Genomic DNA, 18,733 nt, shown 5'->3' on the forward strand with positions numbered 1-18,733 from the left:
CAACGTAGATCAGAAGAGCAGTAACCCTACAAGATGTTTTGGGATATCCCCATAAGATATTTGCATATAATAAAACTTAATGAAGCAATTTTTTTTATAGTTAAGGCTATGAGAATTTGGCATGGATCCGGCATTTCTGGATCTATGATTCACAGCCCGGAACCCTAAAGCATATGGTGCCAGAGATGACTGATGCATGTTCTTGTCTAGCCCAATGATGCATGTTGCTATCAGGGAGCAATGAAAAAATTCAGTCTGGGTAAAAATGATGTCATGAGTGCCTCGGGCCTTGAATACCTCTGCCTAATCACCACCTCCTCTCTCTGGTATGAGGCTTCTGCTTAGATGCACTGAGACATGGAGTAGTGAGAAGCTGGTGCAAGTCAACGAGAATAACAAGTGCATATTAGCGTATAAGATAAGAGACATTTGCTGGGTCTCAATGAGGACAAATCTTTTCCAATGCACAGGTGCTTCAGAGAGGGTCCAACAAGGTCAAAACTACTGCAAGGTAAGTTCTCATTTAATGTCAAGTGACGTTTCATGCTTCTCTTTTTGCTGAAACTGATTTGGATTCCAGTACCCTAGTGTATTTTATGTCTTGTCCTGGCTCCTACATTTGTAAACCTTTGCATCAGTTGGTACCTTCTGTTGATGTGTTCTGCCACAAAGCAACATTCACACACCTCTGGACAGAGATCAGTGATGTGACACGACAATACTGGCGCCTTCCAAATGGACAGTTTTTACTTGTTCCAAATGATTCATAACCGGAGACAGCAAATTCCACCTTTCATTGTGGCACCAAATGGACCAGTCTATCCTCATCTGAACAGAAAGAACATGAACACAGGACTGAAAAGTTGGACTAGAATGGCAATTTGCTGTGGCAATTCAGTAAAACAAGTAGACTCCTGAGAGAACCTCTTCCCCAAAATAGATGCACAGTCCAGAATCTCTCCCAACCCACCCGCTGCTGAAAGGTGCCAACATAGTGGTGGTGTGGGACAGTACACAGGATGGAGTCATCACTAGAAAAGAGGTGTGGAGATTGTTAGATCTAGGAATGATAAAGCCTCTTTCATCAGACTAAGTGTACCACTGCTAGAGAAATATGCCGGTAAAGTAATTACGTTTGGAGACTGGGTTGGCCCTGATCCTTTTTGCAGGGTTATCCCCAAACATGTTGCCTTCTTCCTCCTATTTTTCTGACCCTCTTTTTGTTGGCTTTAGGACTCTGGGCACTTTACCATTGCTAATAAGTGTTAAAGTGCATGTGTTCTCTCCTTTAAACATGGTATGTTTGGTTTACACCTGTTTGGCATATTTAATTTCCCTATAAGTCCCTTGTACAGTGGTATCCCATATACCCAGGGCCAGCAAACTAAATCCTCCTAGTGGGCCTGCAGTGCTGCTTGCACCAACCGCAGAAGTAGCCTTTCAAACCTGTCTCAGGCCTGCCGCTGCAGGGCCTTCTTGCACAGTTTACTGCCACATTGACTTGGCATTTAAAGTTACTTGCCAAGCCTGAAACTCCCCTTTTACTACATATAAGTCACCCTTAAGATAGGTCCTAAGTAGCCCTTTGGACGGGGTGCTGTGTAGGTAGAAAGTAGGACATGTGCCTTTATTGTGTGGTATGTCCTGGTAGTGACAAACACTCTATTTCATTCTTCACTACAGTGTGTGCTGCTCCTCTCATAGGTTGCATTGGGAATTCCCTTATATGTTTTTGAGTGGTAATTTCTTTTCTGAAAGAAATAGTGTTGCCATGTTTGGTATGTTTTGAATAGCGATGATAAATCCTGCTTATTGGTGAAGGTGAACTTTTCATTGATATTGTAGAAATGCCACTTTTAGAAAGTGGGCATTTTTGTGTGCTTTTGACTCTTTGTGCTTTGCAGCCTGACTCCAATCCACATCTAGAGTAGAGTGACAGCTAGGCTTTGTTCATACTTTTCAGACAGCCAGCACACAGGGAGGGTAGGGTGTAACAGGGGTGCATCTGCATACTGATAGCAGTGCCGGACTGTGAAGCAAAACCGGCCCTGGCAAACTGCTCGGCCGGCCCCCAGGAGTGGGGAGAGGGAGGTGCGGCCGAGCTGTCAATTTTTGCCAGTTTTGCCAATTTTGTTGCAGGGGCCGATTTTGCCGACTCCAGTAACAAAAACGTCCCCCAGGGGCTCAAAACCGGCCCCCATCCTGGCATTGAGAGAGGGAGGAGGTCGCAATTAAATTTTTATAGGCTGTGTCCTACCCGTAAACAAAGGGACTGTTTACCCCCTACTGATGTCTAGAGCCAGTGCTGGTTTGAAAAGGGTTGTTGCACACTTCTAAACTTTTCTTTGAAGTTCCTCCTTGAAAAAAGGGATTTTGGAGTATAAGTACATGGGCTCTGACCCCATGTTTTAAGACACTGCATGGGTCATGTAACCAGAGGCTGCTGGCTCTACATGCATTTCCAGGGAAAGCTGTGCTGCCAGGAGGGACCACACTTGGGGCTGTTTGCTTGTAGTGCTGGCCTGCCTGCTAGACTGCTGGAGAGACTGCCACCTCACAAATCACATATTTGTGCCTACCTGCTGCCGGTGTCCTGCTTGCGTCCCCAGGGCTCTCCAGGTAAGGGATGACTTAACCCTCCCTGTTCCTGTGGGATCTAGTTTAATTCCATTCAGCTAAGCACCTCATGCCAACAAGGTAAAGAACCTACATTTAAGTGTGGAGTGCTGCACGAGTGCTGTGGGCAGAGCGAGCTGCTAGGATCTCTGTGGAGGACCTCCGACTGGCCTGGTGTTCATTTCCCCGAAGTGTGCACTACCTCATGCCCCCAGGGCACAAGCAGGCATCCACTTCTGCACTGTTGTTCTGCAAGGTTTACAAAACTGTTCTACCACTCCTTCAAAAAAATCTAATCTGCAATAGTCACACATATGTTCTCAAAGCCTTCAGTCAGAACGGATGGCTTGTGTAACATTTGTCTTACCCTTCCTTTTGCCTTATCTAGGAAGGTGGCTGGAAAAATAGGCTCTCAACCAATTAGGAAAATGGGCAAAAGATGACAAACTTTTCAAACAAATTTCTTTCCTGGGCACAGCACCAAGTTAGTGGTACTCTCAGTACAGGAGGAACTTGATGTCTGGTGGTATCAGATCGGTAATTTTACTAGAACTGTCGTCTGCTTTCTACACCATTGATCATATTTTGCTTCTGACGCCTTTGTCAAGAGCAGCCATCGTGGATACAATGTTGAATCAAATTGAATCATTTGCATCTCTAAATGTGGAGTCTCGCGACTTTACCCCAACAGGTGGTAGCCCAGTTTAACATGTATGTGGATGCACTAAATTATTTATGGCCTTGATCACTCATCACTTACAAGGTCTCCTAAAGAAAACTCAGAAGCCTTTAGTTTTTACTCAATAGTGGATGCTAGAAAACATTTAGAAATTGAATCCTACAAAAACTGAGATTTTGCTCCCCTCAAGTAATTTCTCCCTCGAGATCAATTTCAGCAGGCAGGAGAAATGGGCTCTTCCTTAATCCCAGCAGAATTTGCTCAGAATTTGGAACTTTGCATAGACTGCAACCTGCCAGCTAGCAACAGTAGCTAACCTTTACATCTCCAATTCAAAATGTTGCAGTTTATTTAATCTCAGGAGCAACCAGATACAAACTTGTCTCACCCATACTACACCACGCTGGCTCCTTACGCGGTGTAGCGTACAATTCAAGTCAAGCTTGAAGTCCATGGAGCTATCTATCAGAAGACCTCGACGTGTTGGCTTCCAAGTTCACTCTACTTCGCCCTAGTCATACTCTTCATTCAGCTAGCCATTTTCCTCTCAAATTCCCAAGGCTAGGCCACTAATCTATGGAGGTGGCACCTTCTTTATAGCTGCCTCAAAATTGTGGAATTCAATTCTTTAAAGTCTGCTTATAATATAATTCTGATATTTTCTTTTACAAAACATTTGAAAACCTGCCTTTTTTATCAATACCTTATTTTGCCCTATAGGCATTGAATTTATGCCAAGTTTGTTAGTTTCAGTTGCTGCAATTTAAGCGCCAGGAAGCTTTGCCTAGCTGCTGTGCCAGGAAGCTTTGCCTAGCTGCTATTATTCATATACAAGTCCCATAGTTCCATGGCAAAAACGCAGCACCACCCTCACCACTAGATGCTTCTGGTGGATGTTTGTCCACACAATTTAATTGCTTACATGGTTGGTATTCCTGTTAAGATTAATAACTAAGGCCCATATATCCACATTTTCCCATAGACACAGAGGGTCTCAATTATAAGGTTTTGGAGCAGAGCAGCGCCGCAAGGAACCTTGCGGCGCTCCCCTGAGTCAAAAGAAAAGGGCTGGAATGTGCCGTATCTATGAGATACACTGCATTCTTGTCCTTTCCCCCAGCGCTGTCGCACAATGCGCTGCCATGTGCCAACGCAGGCGTTGTAGGGTTATTTGTTTTTGTACAGGAAGGGACACATTCCTGCACAATAACAAACACAAGAGGTGTTTTCCTGTTTCTATGTGTGCTGCAGAATGCAGCAACATAGAAAGAGGAAAAAACTAGGAGAAATAAGGATATTTCTCCTCGCTGCGTCTCCCTAACGCCACACCTGGGGTGGAGTTAGAATCTGAGGCATTGGCAGGTTGACGATTCCTCGTAAATCTGGAAATGCTTCAGATTCCATGAGTGTTGCATGGAACACCCAGAGTGTTCTGCGTGAAAGGGGCACATATTTACAAGGCCATGAAAAGTCATGCAAAGTGACTTTGCCTGGGAAGTGTAAATATACTGTGGCACATTACGCCACCAGAGCGTCAAAAAAGTGATACTCCAGCGGTGCAAAAGTGCCGCTAGGGTCTTGTAAATGAGGCCCAGAATGGGTCAAATCCTTTGGTCCATCAGGTCCTATGTGACTCCCTTTTGACTCTCTGCTGTTATCGTGAGCAGGCAAGACAAACTGCAGGCAGCAGTAGGGATATTTTCACTCTTATGAAGTACTGTACAGGAATCACACTGGATAAACTAAATGTCAGGTCAAAGAATTCTGTTAAAGTGATGAAGGGCTGATTAAAAGGAAGATGTTGTGGTTGGAAACCCCCGAATGCTCTCAAAATATTTTGTTCCCTCAAATAAGAGTCTTTAGATAGCTCTGTACGTGCTAACTGTCTGCAAAAGTGAAACTGGACAGCCGGCCACAGTACCTGTGAAGAGTTAAATTTTACTTCAGGTCAAAACATTAATATTCATTACCCGACAGAGATTGTTTTGGCGTCGATGTGGGTACCCCGAGTCTAGCACTATTCGTAAACGTCTACCAGACAAACGATATGATGATGGTGGCAACACCTGAATTTTAAAAAAGCTGCTTTTTTAGTTTTCGCCTAAGGGCAAGCCTGCGCACGCAGGCTTTCACGAAGGTGAAAACCTAATTAGAACAGTAGAGTGGCTTTGGAATCCGCCCTCTTTTCCATTGGCTAGCTCCATAAATGGAGGCTAGCCATTGGAACAGAGATCTTTCCGTCATGGCCGGACCAGATTCGTGGGCGTTCCCGCGATTTCTTTCCTCTCCACATCGTCATCGCTGCGGTGGGTGTGTTTATTTTTTTATCTTTCTGCGGCATCCTTCCTCACACCAGCCGGATGGCTCTCCCTGTGAGGACGCAGACCTGGAGTGCAGCCAGAGCAACAGGGCGCTGTGTTTAATCAATCCCCTCTTCATCGAGGTGCACAACCGGGGCTCCGGGGGAAGCGCGAAGAGGCCGGGGAAGCGGGCTTCTGAGGTGAATGGCACGAGTAGGCCTCGCTCGCCTCCTCCGAGACCTCCTCCACCTGAGCCCGCAGCTGTGCAGAGCCGCGCGGCCGGAGGCAGCAGGCATGCCAGAAATAGAGGACCGCCAGCTGCGCGTGAGCAGCGACCCCCCGGCGAAAAAGCAAGCTCCGATCCCGCCACCGCGTCGAAAGAAGCAGTCCATGCTCATCAAGTGGGACACGGGTGCGAGGATCGCTTTGGAGCCTCACTCTTGACCCAACGCCACGCTTCGGCTGCAGACTGCGAGGTGAGACCCAGCAGGAGCCCCCCCAGATATGGCCGGGAGTCCGCAAACGGTGGAGGGCAGCCTGCAGCCGGAAGCGGCGATCAACATACAGCAGCTCAGCGACTTGTTCCTATTGTAACGTACAGTTTGCTACCTCTTGTGTTTTGTTTTCTCTTTATACATGCACAATTGTCACTATTGCCCCATCTAACGTAACGTTTGCTTTTGTAACATGCTCACTTGTAATGTTCACCTCATGTATCATTACTGTTCCTATTGTGAAGCGCTCTGACGCCGGGTAAAGTCTGCGCTATATAAAAACGCATAAAATAAATAAAAGAACATGTCCAACCTGGCCCCTGTCACCGATAGTAGTTGCGTGTATGCATTTGCATACAATCTGCACAATTCGTAAACCTGCGACTTTAAAAGTTTGGAAGTCAATCTGAGCTGCGCTCTACCGTTGAATACCGCAAACTTGTTAAGTGTACTTCTTTCGTAATTGGTGGTGTGAAGGTTGGGGGACGTTACAAATATGGAAGATCGTAAGGGTTTTACGTGGTTTGAATGATCGAAACGCGCATGTTGTTTAGCGGCACAGCCAGCCAGTGTATGTTTGGAAAGACCCCTTTTCAGAGCTGGAACCTCTCCTCTGAGGCTTTTCACCGTCCACCTTCCTCTCAGCAGTTTTCGTTCCTCCCTGAATGTCTGTCTGCAGCAGCAGCTCCTGCTCTTTGCACCGCCTCAGCCCTTCATAACACTCTCACCTCTCTGCAAACCCTGCACCACCCCAGCCCTACCAGCTGCTCAAGCTCTGTCCTATCCTCGGCTCACCCCAAACTCCACTATTCTCCATGTGTGCCCCACTCTCTGACGTGCAGTCAGTGGATCTGGGCGCTGAGCGTGTGAGAGCTGCACCCTCCCACGCAGCCTTCATTCCCAGAGACCTGGAGAGAATGAGCCCAGCCTGCCAATCCCAGTTCTTCCTCGCCCGGTAGAGCCCCTCCCTTCCCACCAGCAGCCTCACCTTGGAAGCAGCAGTTCTTGCGTCCTCCTCGCCCTCCAGTGTACCTCTTTGGAGAGATTTGACGCACTGTGATGTGTGCCCGTGCAGTTCTACGCATGTGCAGAGTCCTCTCCCGCGTGGAGCACCTCTCATGAGTTGGCCACCACCTTGAGGACGAGAGCATCCAGCAGTACCGTCTTGCAGCAGTTTCCTTTCAACCAATAAGCTCCCCCGTTTCCCTAAAAAAGAAACCACTCGCTGCCAAAATTAAGTGCCCTAGGGGCCAAAGTGTTCTTGATTCTTCCTCTAGGGGGCACTTTCCCATGCGGACTTCGGGTCCGTGTCTGGTTGATGACAGTTTGATTGGAATGGTGTGAGCCAGGGGGGCGGCGAGACTTACCAATCCCACCCTATCCGTAGTGCAAATAAAGTAAGTTCTATTTTTCGAGCCTTTCGCTGTGGCTCACCTCTACATTGTCACTTCGTAAACCTGGGCATCTGGTTCAATACACTCCAGTACCCAGGTTCGGAGCCCTTCAATCCACTGCCCACCTCACCACCCACACAATCACTGTCTATTCTTACCTCTCATGCACCCACTGTCCATCCGCAGCACTCCCAACACTCAGCTTCAATGCTCTAACATCCACTGCCCACCTTACCATCCACACAATCACTGTCCAACCCTACCTCTCATGCATCACTGTCCGCCCGCAGCACTCCAACACCCAGCTTCAATGCTCTAACATCCACTGCCCACCTCACCACCCACACAATCACTGTCCAACCCTACCTCTCATGCATCACTGTCCGCCCGCAGCACTCCAACACCCAGCTTCAATGCTCTAACATCCACTGCACACCTCACCACCCACACAATCACTGTCCAACCCTACCTCTCATGCATCACTGTCCACCCGCAGCACTCCAACACCCAGCTTCAATGCTCTAACATCCACTGCCCACCTCACCACCCACACAATCACTGTCCAACCCTACCTCTCTTGCATCACTGTCCGCCCGCAGCACTCCAACACCCAGCTTCAATGCCCTCACATCCACTCCCCACCTCACCACCCACACAATCACTGTCCAACCCTACCTATCATGCATCACTGTCCGCCCGCAGCACTCCAACACCCAGCTTCAATGCTCTAACATCCACTGCCCAGATCCACCACTCTCACATGCATGGCCCAGCTCCACCACTGTCACAACCACTGCCCAACCCTAGCTCTTTCACATCCCCTGCCTGGCTGCACCACTCCCACATCCAGTTTCAGTAGCCTCACACGTTACCTGTCTCCTCCCACTCACATGCACATGCAAACTCCACCATGCTCAGATCCAGTGCGCAACTCCATTCCACTCACAGACCTTCACTTTAGACGCTCCCTGGATGGACATGTGGCGGGTCACAGGATCCATCTCAGGCGGCCAGACAATAGCAGCTTTCTCTGAGTTCTGTGTATACTAAAGAGCACAGAGGGGGTTCTAGCTTAGCTACACAAAGTCCTCTGGTATATTTACTTTCTAAGTTGACGATTTCAGTACTACACCCAGGAGTTCGATTCAACTGGACCAAGTGGGCCCATGTCATGTGCCACAGCAGATTCTAGCTCCTAGCTTGTTGCATCCAACCTAAGCAACCAGAGGGGGTGCGGCCCTGCATCTCAGCAGAGCACAGGTAGCAATACAAGCGCTGGATGATACAACTCTGCTTCCGACATAGGGGTACAGCCCTGCATGCCGGCCACCCACGTGCAGAGTGATGCAACCGTGCTTCTTACCATGGCGTCTCGACCGGCATCGCGTACTGCCCCAGTCATCCCTGCCGTTCCTCCACTCTTGTGACAGGTCTTCCCAGCTCCTTCGCCCACACCCAGAAGTTGTGTCACAAATACGACTCCTCTCCTCCCTCGTACACACAAACCCAGCAGTTTCACCACAGTTCTGCCTCCTCTCTCAAGGCCACCGAGTACAATCAACTATAGACAAACAGGCGGTTTTTCGTTTTAATGTATGTCCAGATTTGTGTTGCAATGTATGGTGGTGCAGTGAATGACTGGGCGTTCAAGACCAAGTGAGTTGGGAAGGGAGCATGTATTGTATTGCACAGTCTTGAATACACTACCTCCTATAGGGACGCCTGCTGACTCTCTTCTTGATACTCTTCTGCAGGAGTAAATGCACAAGCCAGTTTTCATGGTAGTACAAAATGATAACTGAAATAGTTGCAATACAAATCACATTTGTGAGAGATTAAGCTATTGCCATTGTAAATGACAATGCCATTTATTTATCTGTTTTCAAAACCAACACATAAATACAAATTTTGTCATTTACAATGCCAATAGCTCAAACTTTTCCAAAGGCGAAACCATTGCATTGTAAATGCTTGTTTTTCTAGCTTCACCTTCGTGTGAACACTTTTTTCTGAGACCAGGTGGTTGTCGGTTTCAGCTGTACAGGCTCACTCACCATAATACAAGTAACTTTCATAAACATGTAAACATTCGGATAAACTCTTTAATAATAGCATTTACTAAATGGTACGTATGTTCTCGTCCTGAGAAAGATGTTAGGCCAAGACAACTCATTTGGCCTCCAAGGTGTAACCCACAGGAGCCATTCAGATCTCTGCATTGTGTGCATTGAACCACTGAGCTATTTTATCAGCTTTAGTGGTTTAATCCTTTGCTTAGTTTGGGTCAAAATAACAAACACCTTAAAAGCAGTGACTGAAAAATCAGAAGTTGTGCTTTTTCAACAGAGGATGTTAATTAAAAAAAACTGCAACGTGTAGTCGGGTTTGGCTGATTCTTTCCCATTTATATTTCCCAATTAGGGTGCCTTTTGGATGTCATAGATTTGACACAGGACTTTTAAGAAAGCAGACCAGCTGGTCTAAGGTCAACAAGGGTTAACATCACATAAACTCAACCATTTTCGCTTCTGATCCTCTCAGGACACGCAGCAGGATTTAGAAGTCAAAGTTGACAGATTTCCCATCGCTGCAAGACCACGCGGACCTCCTCCGCGAGCCATGTGCAGCCCTAAACAGTATAGAAGCAGCATTGACCTTTACAGTCGGCTAGCATTCCCACCGTTCACTTGTGGGAGACAGGGAAGGGCGACCCCTGCAGGTCATGCGGTATCCTAGCAGCCAGCAATACAAAGATGATTCCATTGACTCTTCACGATTGCTAATTTAACGTAGAGTGAGGAGGAATTGTGGAAAGTGCTGGAACAAACCGATTCGCTGTATTAAACCAAGCATTATTGCTTTTTTTTAGGACTGGCGTAACTGCTCAGCTGTCGCGTACCTTATGAAATCAACAGAAAAAGAGCTTTAGGAAGCATTACTGAGAGAGGGGCTCCGCCCACATGTTGATTTCCTTGAGTACAGATTTTTTGTTGAGCAGAAGGTTTGTAGTTCTGCGGACTAACAGGTACATGCATCAAAGGATTTAGGAATCGCAAACGGTGCGAATCGCAAAAATCGGCCGTTTGCGATTCCTAAATCACTATTTGGGATGCATCAACAAAAAATTACAAGAAATCGCAATTTTTTGCGATTTCGGAAAATGCAATTGCAATTAAGGAATCGCAATTTGCGATTCCTTAAATGCTATGCATGACACTTAAAAAATTTGTGATTTCGCAATTAGGAGGAAAAAATTACCATGAGGTTGGACCTCATGGTAATTTGCGAAAAATATGAAAAATGCAATTTTGTGCAATTTTCAAACTGTCATGTGCACACACATGCCCTTAGGGCATGTGTGTGCATAACATATGTGCAAGGATTAATTTCAGGGGTGCAACAGGGTGTCCTTTGGACACCCCTGCACCCTTGAAATCGTAATCTCAATTTGCGATTAGCTAATTGCGAATTGCAAATTGAGATTGTCTTCCCATTCATTCCTATGGGCCTTTTGGCCCATAGGAATCAATGGGAAGGGATTCCTTAATTGCGATTGGCAAATTGTGAATCGCAATTAAGGAAAAATAAGGAATCGGTAAGAAAATTGCGAATTTTTGATGCATTGCCGTTTGCGATTCCTTAATTGCGATTCCTTAATTTTCGCAATTAAGGAATCGCAAACAGCAACAATGATGCATGTACCTGAAAGACTGTACAGCATTTTCGAATTGTGGAAAAGTTACACTCAATGCAACTGGACTGAACTGGTTAAGGGTACAATCAAGGTAGTTGCTCCTGTCAGCTAGGTGGACTCAGGGAGGGGGGGGGGGGGGGGGGGGGCAAAACACCACTGCCAGTGTCATGGCGTCTGAGTGGAGGGGAGGGGGGATAGAAGTAGAGGGTAGAGGAAAAGAAAAAAGAACAAGCATTTACAATGCAATAGGTCTCGCAATGACATTATTTTGAGCTATTGACATTGTAAATGGCAATGCCTTTGAAAAAATTAAAAGGCATTGTTATTTACAATACCAAAAGCAAAACCTATTGCATTGCATAGCGCAGTGTCAATGAAGACGGCCCCAAGCTTATTAAAGTTTAAAAAAAAAGAGTGTGTTTGGGGTGTATTGCTATTGGCATTGTAAATGACTGTCTTATTTATGTTTTTAAAAACCCGGATATAAATAGAAGGCATTGTTATTTACAATGGCAATAGCTCAAACTTGCGTAAATGCAAGACCTATTACATTGCAGATGCTGGTTTCAAATTGAATGAAACTTTAAATTCAACTGCTCTGTTAAAGTGTATGAGAGGATAATGTTTCAGAATGTGAAGTGTCAGAAGGATGTGTGCTCAGCTGGTGTTGGCAATTGGTGAGTGGAGATGGGTGTAAAATAAAGTCAGCATCAGATATGTCTGAATACTGCAAATTATTTTAATTTTAAAATGTTTATTTTCGATTTAACAAATAAACATACGATAATGCTTTCAATTTCTAAAACAGCAAAGCACTTCATATTATCTAATCAAACCTTATTTTAATATGTAAATGTCTACGAGGTGCCGTACTCCAGCAAACTGCCTTTTCTAGCATGGTGCTCTGGATAAACCCAGCAGTACTGGACACAATCGGTCAGTAGCTCTCTGATTGTGCACAACACTCCAGGTGAGACCTGTGGGACTGTATGCAAACTTTATGGTGTTACTACTTCATGCAGAGCACTTCTCTTGGTGAGGGCTATAGAATTAGCACAATGCTCAGGTGTAACTGTCTATCCTGGGCACTATACCTCATATAAGGCTTTCAGAATGGCACGCAGTACTCCGGTTGAGACCTCTTGTACTGGCCGCCTCCCAGGAAGGGGCGCAATGCTCCAGGTGAGGTTTTCAGTGCTGACACCACTTACCACAGGTCCAGGTACCCTCGCACCTGTATAGTTTTATGTCCACGGATGTCTCCCGTGTGATAAATGATTCCAAGACTGGTTAGGTGTGCGGTTAAAGCGTTGCAGTGCATGGGTACCATGGTTACCAGTCTTCACCTACACCTTGTTGATGGCACGAGGCACCAGGTGTGAGGAACTACAGCAGCCTTTTATTACTATTTTCGGAGGCGGGAACATTTTCTAAGGAGGGCAGTTTGTTCAACTTCCCACAGACTCCGTACACAGCCCTGTGATATTTCCTTGCTAGAACATCTACAATGCGTGGGCACAAATCACTTCTGGTGCATAGACGCACACCCAGGCATGCAAAGTAGTAGTGAAGAGTCGCATGTCCTGAGGCCTTTAAGCACACCTCAGCTTTTTGACCAAATTCACTGCACATGCAGAAACGTACAGGGTGGCTTTTAATAGACGAAAATAAAACTACAAGTCCCAGAATGCAAAGAGCTGAACATGTCACAAATGTTGCGGAATTACTAGAGACTATGGAATGTGTCTACGGACTTGTTTGTGCACCGAGGTTTTGCGTTACACACACATATTTAACCCCTTCTGTTCGGGTTTTACTGTATAATTGCCTGGATAGATCTGCATGTGACATCATCTGTGTCAGAAGTGCCTTTTAAACCTTGTCCTGGTGATCTTCTTGGACTGCACACATGACCCAGCATTAAAAAAAATGCTGATTATTGCTTCTCGCCACGCTTGGCGGAGTAAGGTTATATTTCGCTTCTGGAGCCCCCCGTGCCACACCTCCCGTTTCTTGGAGAATGGAACTGCGGGCTGGGCCATGGTGTCGGCTCAGGGTACCACCAGGTCATGGTAGAGTTGGAAATGGGAGGGGTCCAGACGGATCCCAGATCCGGCAGCTGTCATTAAGCTTTTCCTACATAATATTGTACCCAATATGCCAATTTTTAGCCTTACTGTTTATATTTTTGCTTTTACTTGGGGTTTTTTAAAAAGAAATTGCAATTTCTGCTTCAGATTTGCTTAATTGTATAGCAGCAGTGAAAGTAAAATGCTGAAGTGACAGTTTTTTGCTTTCGATGTGCACGAGATGGACCTCGGACTACACCCCAAAAATTAAAATGCATTGACAGGCAAGAACCATACACCCTTATACTGCCTAATACTTCCCACACATCACAAACCAATTTGTGACGTGAGTCTGTGTGAACATATAATGTTTTCCTGCCTTGGTACATGCCCCCCTTACTGCTGGCAGTACTTCCGCCACCGGGCGCATGTGGGCTCTTTCAGGGTTTCGGTTTAGGGGTAACTCCTCTGGGGTGGCATTGGTTGGTGGCACTGCGTCCAATACAGAAGCCACCCGGCCAGGAGATGTGTATTCTCTTGGCACGTGAACCATCTGCTTCCGGTCACGGTGGCATTGCCTGCCAGCTCTCTGCAGCTCTGGGAGCTGCCTGATGTGCTGGCTCGGAGCTGCTGTTGTGCCCGGAGAGAGCAGTGGGCACCGATGCGTCACTTCCGCAGTCCCCTTTGTAGAGCAGAGTCACCTCACGTGGCAGTATTTTCCAAGATGCTTTTAGGAACGAGGGTGCAGTGACAAGGAGTTCTGCAGGAAGTCAGTAAGTGAGGGTTTTGTAAGGTCGGTTCAGAATGCGTCTTCCTACACAGAGCAGCCAGAAGCCGGGATGATGCATGTTGAAGCACCCATAGGTTGTTCACTAGGCCACTGGGCAGTTCTAGGTAAATTAAACGAGAGTAACAGAAACAGAAGCCGATCAATGCTTTTTCCACCAATAATCTACTTCCAACAGAAAGCAAACGCAAAATCTTGCTTCAGGTACTCACTCGGTGACCACAAGATGAAATCGTGGAATCACACTAGTCTGGAAGATGTACACGAGGTCATGTGTTCACTCCAAATATTAACAAGCTGCTGCGCTGCCTACCAAAAATAAGCATTACACGGACACGAAAAAACAGATGGCAGATTCGGACGGACACGAAACAAAAACAAGTAACCTGATACTGCTAATTACAAACAGATGGCCCCCCTAAAGATAAGAAATTGCTTTGCGACAGCCGCAAAGCAGACGATCCTGTCTGGATGGGCTGGACGAAAAGGGGAAAGGGTGGCAACAAAAATACATCATTTCCAATGGCAGGCCACTGTTTAGCATAAACGGTGACGCCAGCCAATGAAAAAGAGGGGCGGGGCTTCAAGTCCCCTTCTGAAATCTCCTCTCTCACCATATGTCTCGCATAGTAAGCAGCGCATGCGCTGCAACGCTAGGCGAGACCTAAAAATAAATTATTTACCTAGCTTGTACGTCCCTGCTTCTCCTGATCTTCTTCTCCACACCAGCATAGGCTCAGCTAACTCCCTTAACCAATCCTGCTATTGCTTTCGTGTTGTGAGAGCAGCACCAGGATTGGATGAAGCAGGATAGCTGGACACTCCTTCAGACCCTGGAGGTATGTGCTTGGTCTCCACCTAGCTGCCTAAGACAGCTAGGTAGAGAGCTTCAAAGTGCTCACATCACTTTGGCTGGTTCAAGGCAGCCGGCCAAAGTGACATGCGCATGTTGGAGCATCCAGCGAGCCACTGCTCCCATTCACTGCTGCTCATGGAAGCAGAGGACACGCCCTGCATGTCTCTGGGCTCTGGAAAGGCTGGCTGCTGCAGTGCGGTGAGAGCACATGTCTGAAAAATAAAATGGCAATTAAATCTTTTCATTGCCATTTTATTTTCCCTGAGAGGCGCTCACAGCGGGCGGCAGGGGCGACGCTGCCCTGTCCAAGTGAAGTGAGCACCGCTGAATGAAGGGGAGCGTCAGGCATGTCTGTCCCTTCCCTGGGCTACTTCGTGAATTGGAGCAGCCTGGGGCAGAGGTAAGGTTAGGGGTGGGCTCTAGGAGGAGCGTTGTAAGAGGGGGAAGGTGAGGGGTTGGTCTCTTTTGGACTACTCCTTCACCTTAGGTAAGGTAGGGTAGTTTAATCATGGGAGTGTTGTAGGCAGGGCTAGTTTTAGGGGCGAGCTGCAATTTTTTAGAGAGCAGTCATCACTAGTGTTGTGCGGGTGGTAGCTATGCAGGAGAGTGACGTTGCAAGATGGACCCCCGTGCACAATGCGCAGTGGGAGAGAGAGGACCTGATCAGGCCTGGTGTTTTTGACCAGGTCTGGGTCGGCATGGAATGCCTGACGCACGCAGTGTCGGGCGGAGTAGCAACACTGAGGAGGCCGTGGGGGCGCACCACATACAGAGGAGGTCCACCGCCAGTGGCAATGCTACTTTCGGTGAGAAAACGAAAAGGAGCTGGCAGACAGCTGCACTTAACGGCAGTGGCCAGCAGGAACGAGGCAACGCTCCAAGAATGTGAGGTGATGTCATGCAAGAGTTGGAAGGCTGGGGGCAAACATTGCAAGTTGTTGAGCTGACAGCCTCTCCGTTCCTTCCAACACATCTCACACAATGAAATTATGGACCTGGTATAAGCAGGCAGGCCTGCCGGCAGCCCTTCTGACCCCTGTCAACCACAAACGTTCAAGACAATTATTTTAACAACCTCTGCTGCCACTCCAGTAAGAAGAATCATCAATGAGTCCTTCACTACCGGGATATTTCCAGAAGAACTCAAAATGTCACACCTACGTCCTTTACTGAAGAAAACAAACTTGGACCCGCTGATCCCTGACAACTACAGATCCCTTACAATGGACCTTTCATGGGCAAACTGATAGAAAGAGCAGTGTTCGCCCAGATGACACAATTCATTGAAGAGTATGACATACTTCCAGACTTCCAAACAGGGATTCAGTCGTGGAAAAGGCACTGAATCTGCCCTCCTTGCTATCTGGGATGACCTGAAGAATAGAGTAGACCGCAACGGGGTTGCTGCTCTACTCCTCTTGGACCTCTCGGCTGCCTTTGACAAGGTTGAACATGGCACTCTGAAACAGAGACTCTATGAAGCCGGCATACAGGGAACTGCTCTAGACTGGATCGCGCCCATGACCATGGACTCCAAGCTGTCGATGAATGCCCAAGTGGACAAACTAGCAAGATCAAGCTTTGTCACTATAAAAACACTGCAACAAATTTTCCCTCATTTGGAATTTTCACACAAAGTCCAGGCTACCGTCTCCCTTGTTCTGTCCAAACTCGGTTACGCCAATAGCCTCTTCCACAGATCACCTTTAAAGACCATGAAAAGACTACAATGGATTCAGAACTCGGCTGACTACTGTTACATATCAAACCGCGAGACCACATGCCACCTGCCTTGAAAGCCCTGCATTGGTTATCGGTTGCCAGAAGAACCACGTTCAAGCTACTTTGTATCACACACAAAGCAATATATGGAATGGACCGTTCTTCATCAGGAATACAATCACCAAACACATTCAACAATGGAACCTACGCTCTAAAAGGGCATCTGCGTCAAAATCTCAAGATATGAGAAAAAAAACATGGGTGGCACATCCTTCTCTGTTCAAGCAGCCAAACTATTGAACTCTTTAGCCCCCAACATAAGATCCACCCACAACCACCTTATCTTCAGAAAACGACTCAAGAATTGGCTCTTCCCCACATAAGCACCATACGCAAAAAGAAATTTACAGCATATCCCTCTGTATATAAGCATTTATTTTCCCTATAGATATGTACCTATATTTGTGTATTGCTTTGTATAAAAATGTAGTATCAAACGCGCTTCAACACCAATCAGGGATAACAGATGCTATATGAATACAAAACTTTCTTCCCCTTCTATCCCTCCACTATCCTTCTCAATCCAAATAACTGACTAATATCCACCACGCCAAGGGTATGAATTAGGGGAGTTGGGTTGTGTGGGGCCAATGGGTGAGGTAGGCGGAAGGTTGGTGATGCTGATGGGGCAGGATGCGGCCCTGGGATGTTTGCCTGAAAGGATGGGAAGGTCACCAGTGGCCCTCTCTATACCACAGGCTCATTCCCAACTGGCAAGCGCTACACAGTGTGGTGGGCATGCTCAGGATGTGCCTTACTAAATGATAGTATGGGTGTGCGACTGGTGAGGAATGATCGGGGGAATGAGCGTGCAGGTGAGTTGGTGCTTGATTATGATGGGGAGAGTGATGAGTGGGAGAAAGGTGAGAGAGATGACAAGTGGGGGGATCAGGACGAACACTGGGAGAATCCAGCTGGGGTGGTTGTAATGGCCAAGGAGGGCGCTCTTGGTGTCTTACAGAAGTTACGTGCGGACGGGAGAGGCACCAGAGAAAAGCAGCACAGCCTTGATGGAGGGTGCCGTCAGGAGGTGGGGAATGACAGCAGGTTGCCTACAGATAGGAAGGATTAGTGGTCGGCGTGCGTCGAGGATGACAGGGCAGCAGTGAATAAAAGCTGCAAATCAGCTAGTGTGGGGGATGGGGTGATCGATGCAGTGGGGTATACAAGAAAAGTGACACGTCTGAGCGGCTGGTGAGACAAGCACCAAAGAAGGCTGGTGATAAAGGGGGAGAGGATGCAGAGGTCGTTGTTATGCCCAAAGCTGGGAAGGACAAAGATGGAAACCACTGTAAGGAAGGGGAACATCACTTACATGGGTATAGCGATGCCTTTGGGCTCTCACATATCTGACAAAACAAAAAGACAGAAATGGAAACACAAATAAGTTGACGTGTTCAACTTGTTGCATATGGACATACAAGCTAAGGATGGCTCTAAGGAGAAAGAATGGGAACTGGCGCGATGGCCCAGGGTGCCAATTACTATGGAGAATTGTATGCCAGCTTTCCTAATAAACACCAGCATATACTGTGAGAAGTATTTGGACAGGGTGAAAGCCATTTCCAAGTTAATGGATATTATAAGGAAGGTGCAGATGCATTTTGGGGTGTGGGGGGGGGGAATGAGCTATGATGAAGAGGTTAGGGTGTGAGTCAGCATCAATCCTGACAAACTTTGAGGGTATGTGGACTCTGAATTGTGGTTACAGTGGATGTATTCCACTCAACCGGTGACAACGCACATGGCAAGCCCCCTGCCAGTCACATGTCGGTCCTTTTAGCAGCATCCCACCAATAATAGGGTGGGTTACGGTCCAAAAAAGTTCAGGAATCAATGTGGGGGCATGCTAGAGCTTTAATAAAGGTTTCTACACATGGCAGCTGTGTAAATTCAAACACAAGTGTCAAGTGTGGTGGGGGAGACTTCCTATCAAGCAATTTTTCATGTTGGCAACCCCAGTGGCAGTGCAGTGGCGGCAGCCATAAGGGAAGGGCATCAGGCCTCTGTTGGCTACCAGGGCTCCTATACCAGTTAGAGTACAGAAATTGGCGCCATGGCT

This window comes from Lissotriton vulgaris, chromosome 10 (genome assembly GCF_964263255.1).
Source record: "Lissotriton vulgaris chromosome 10, aLisVul1.2, whole genome shotgun sequence".
In the NCBI taxonomy this organism is placed as follows: domain Eukaryota; kingdom Metazoa; phylum Chordata; class Amphibia; order Caudata; family Salamandridae; genus Lissotriton; species Lissotriton vulgaris.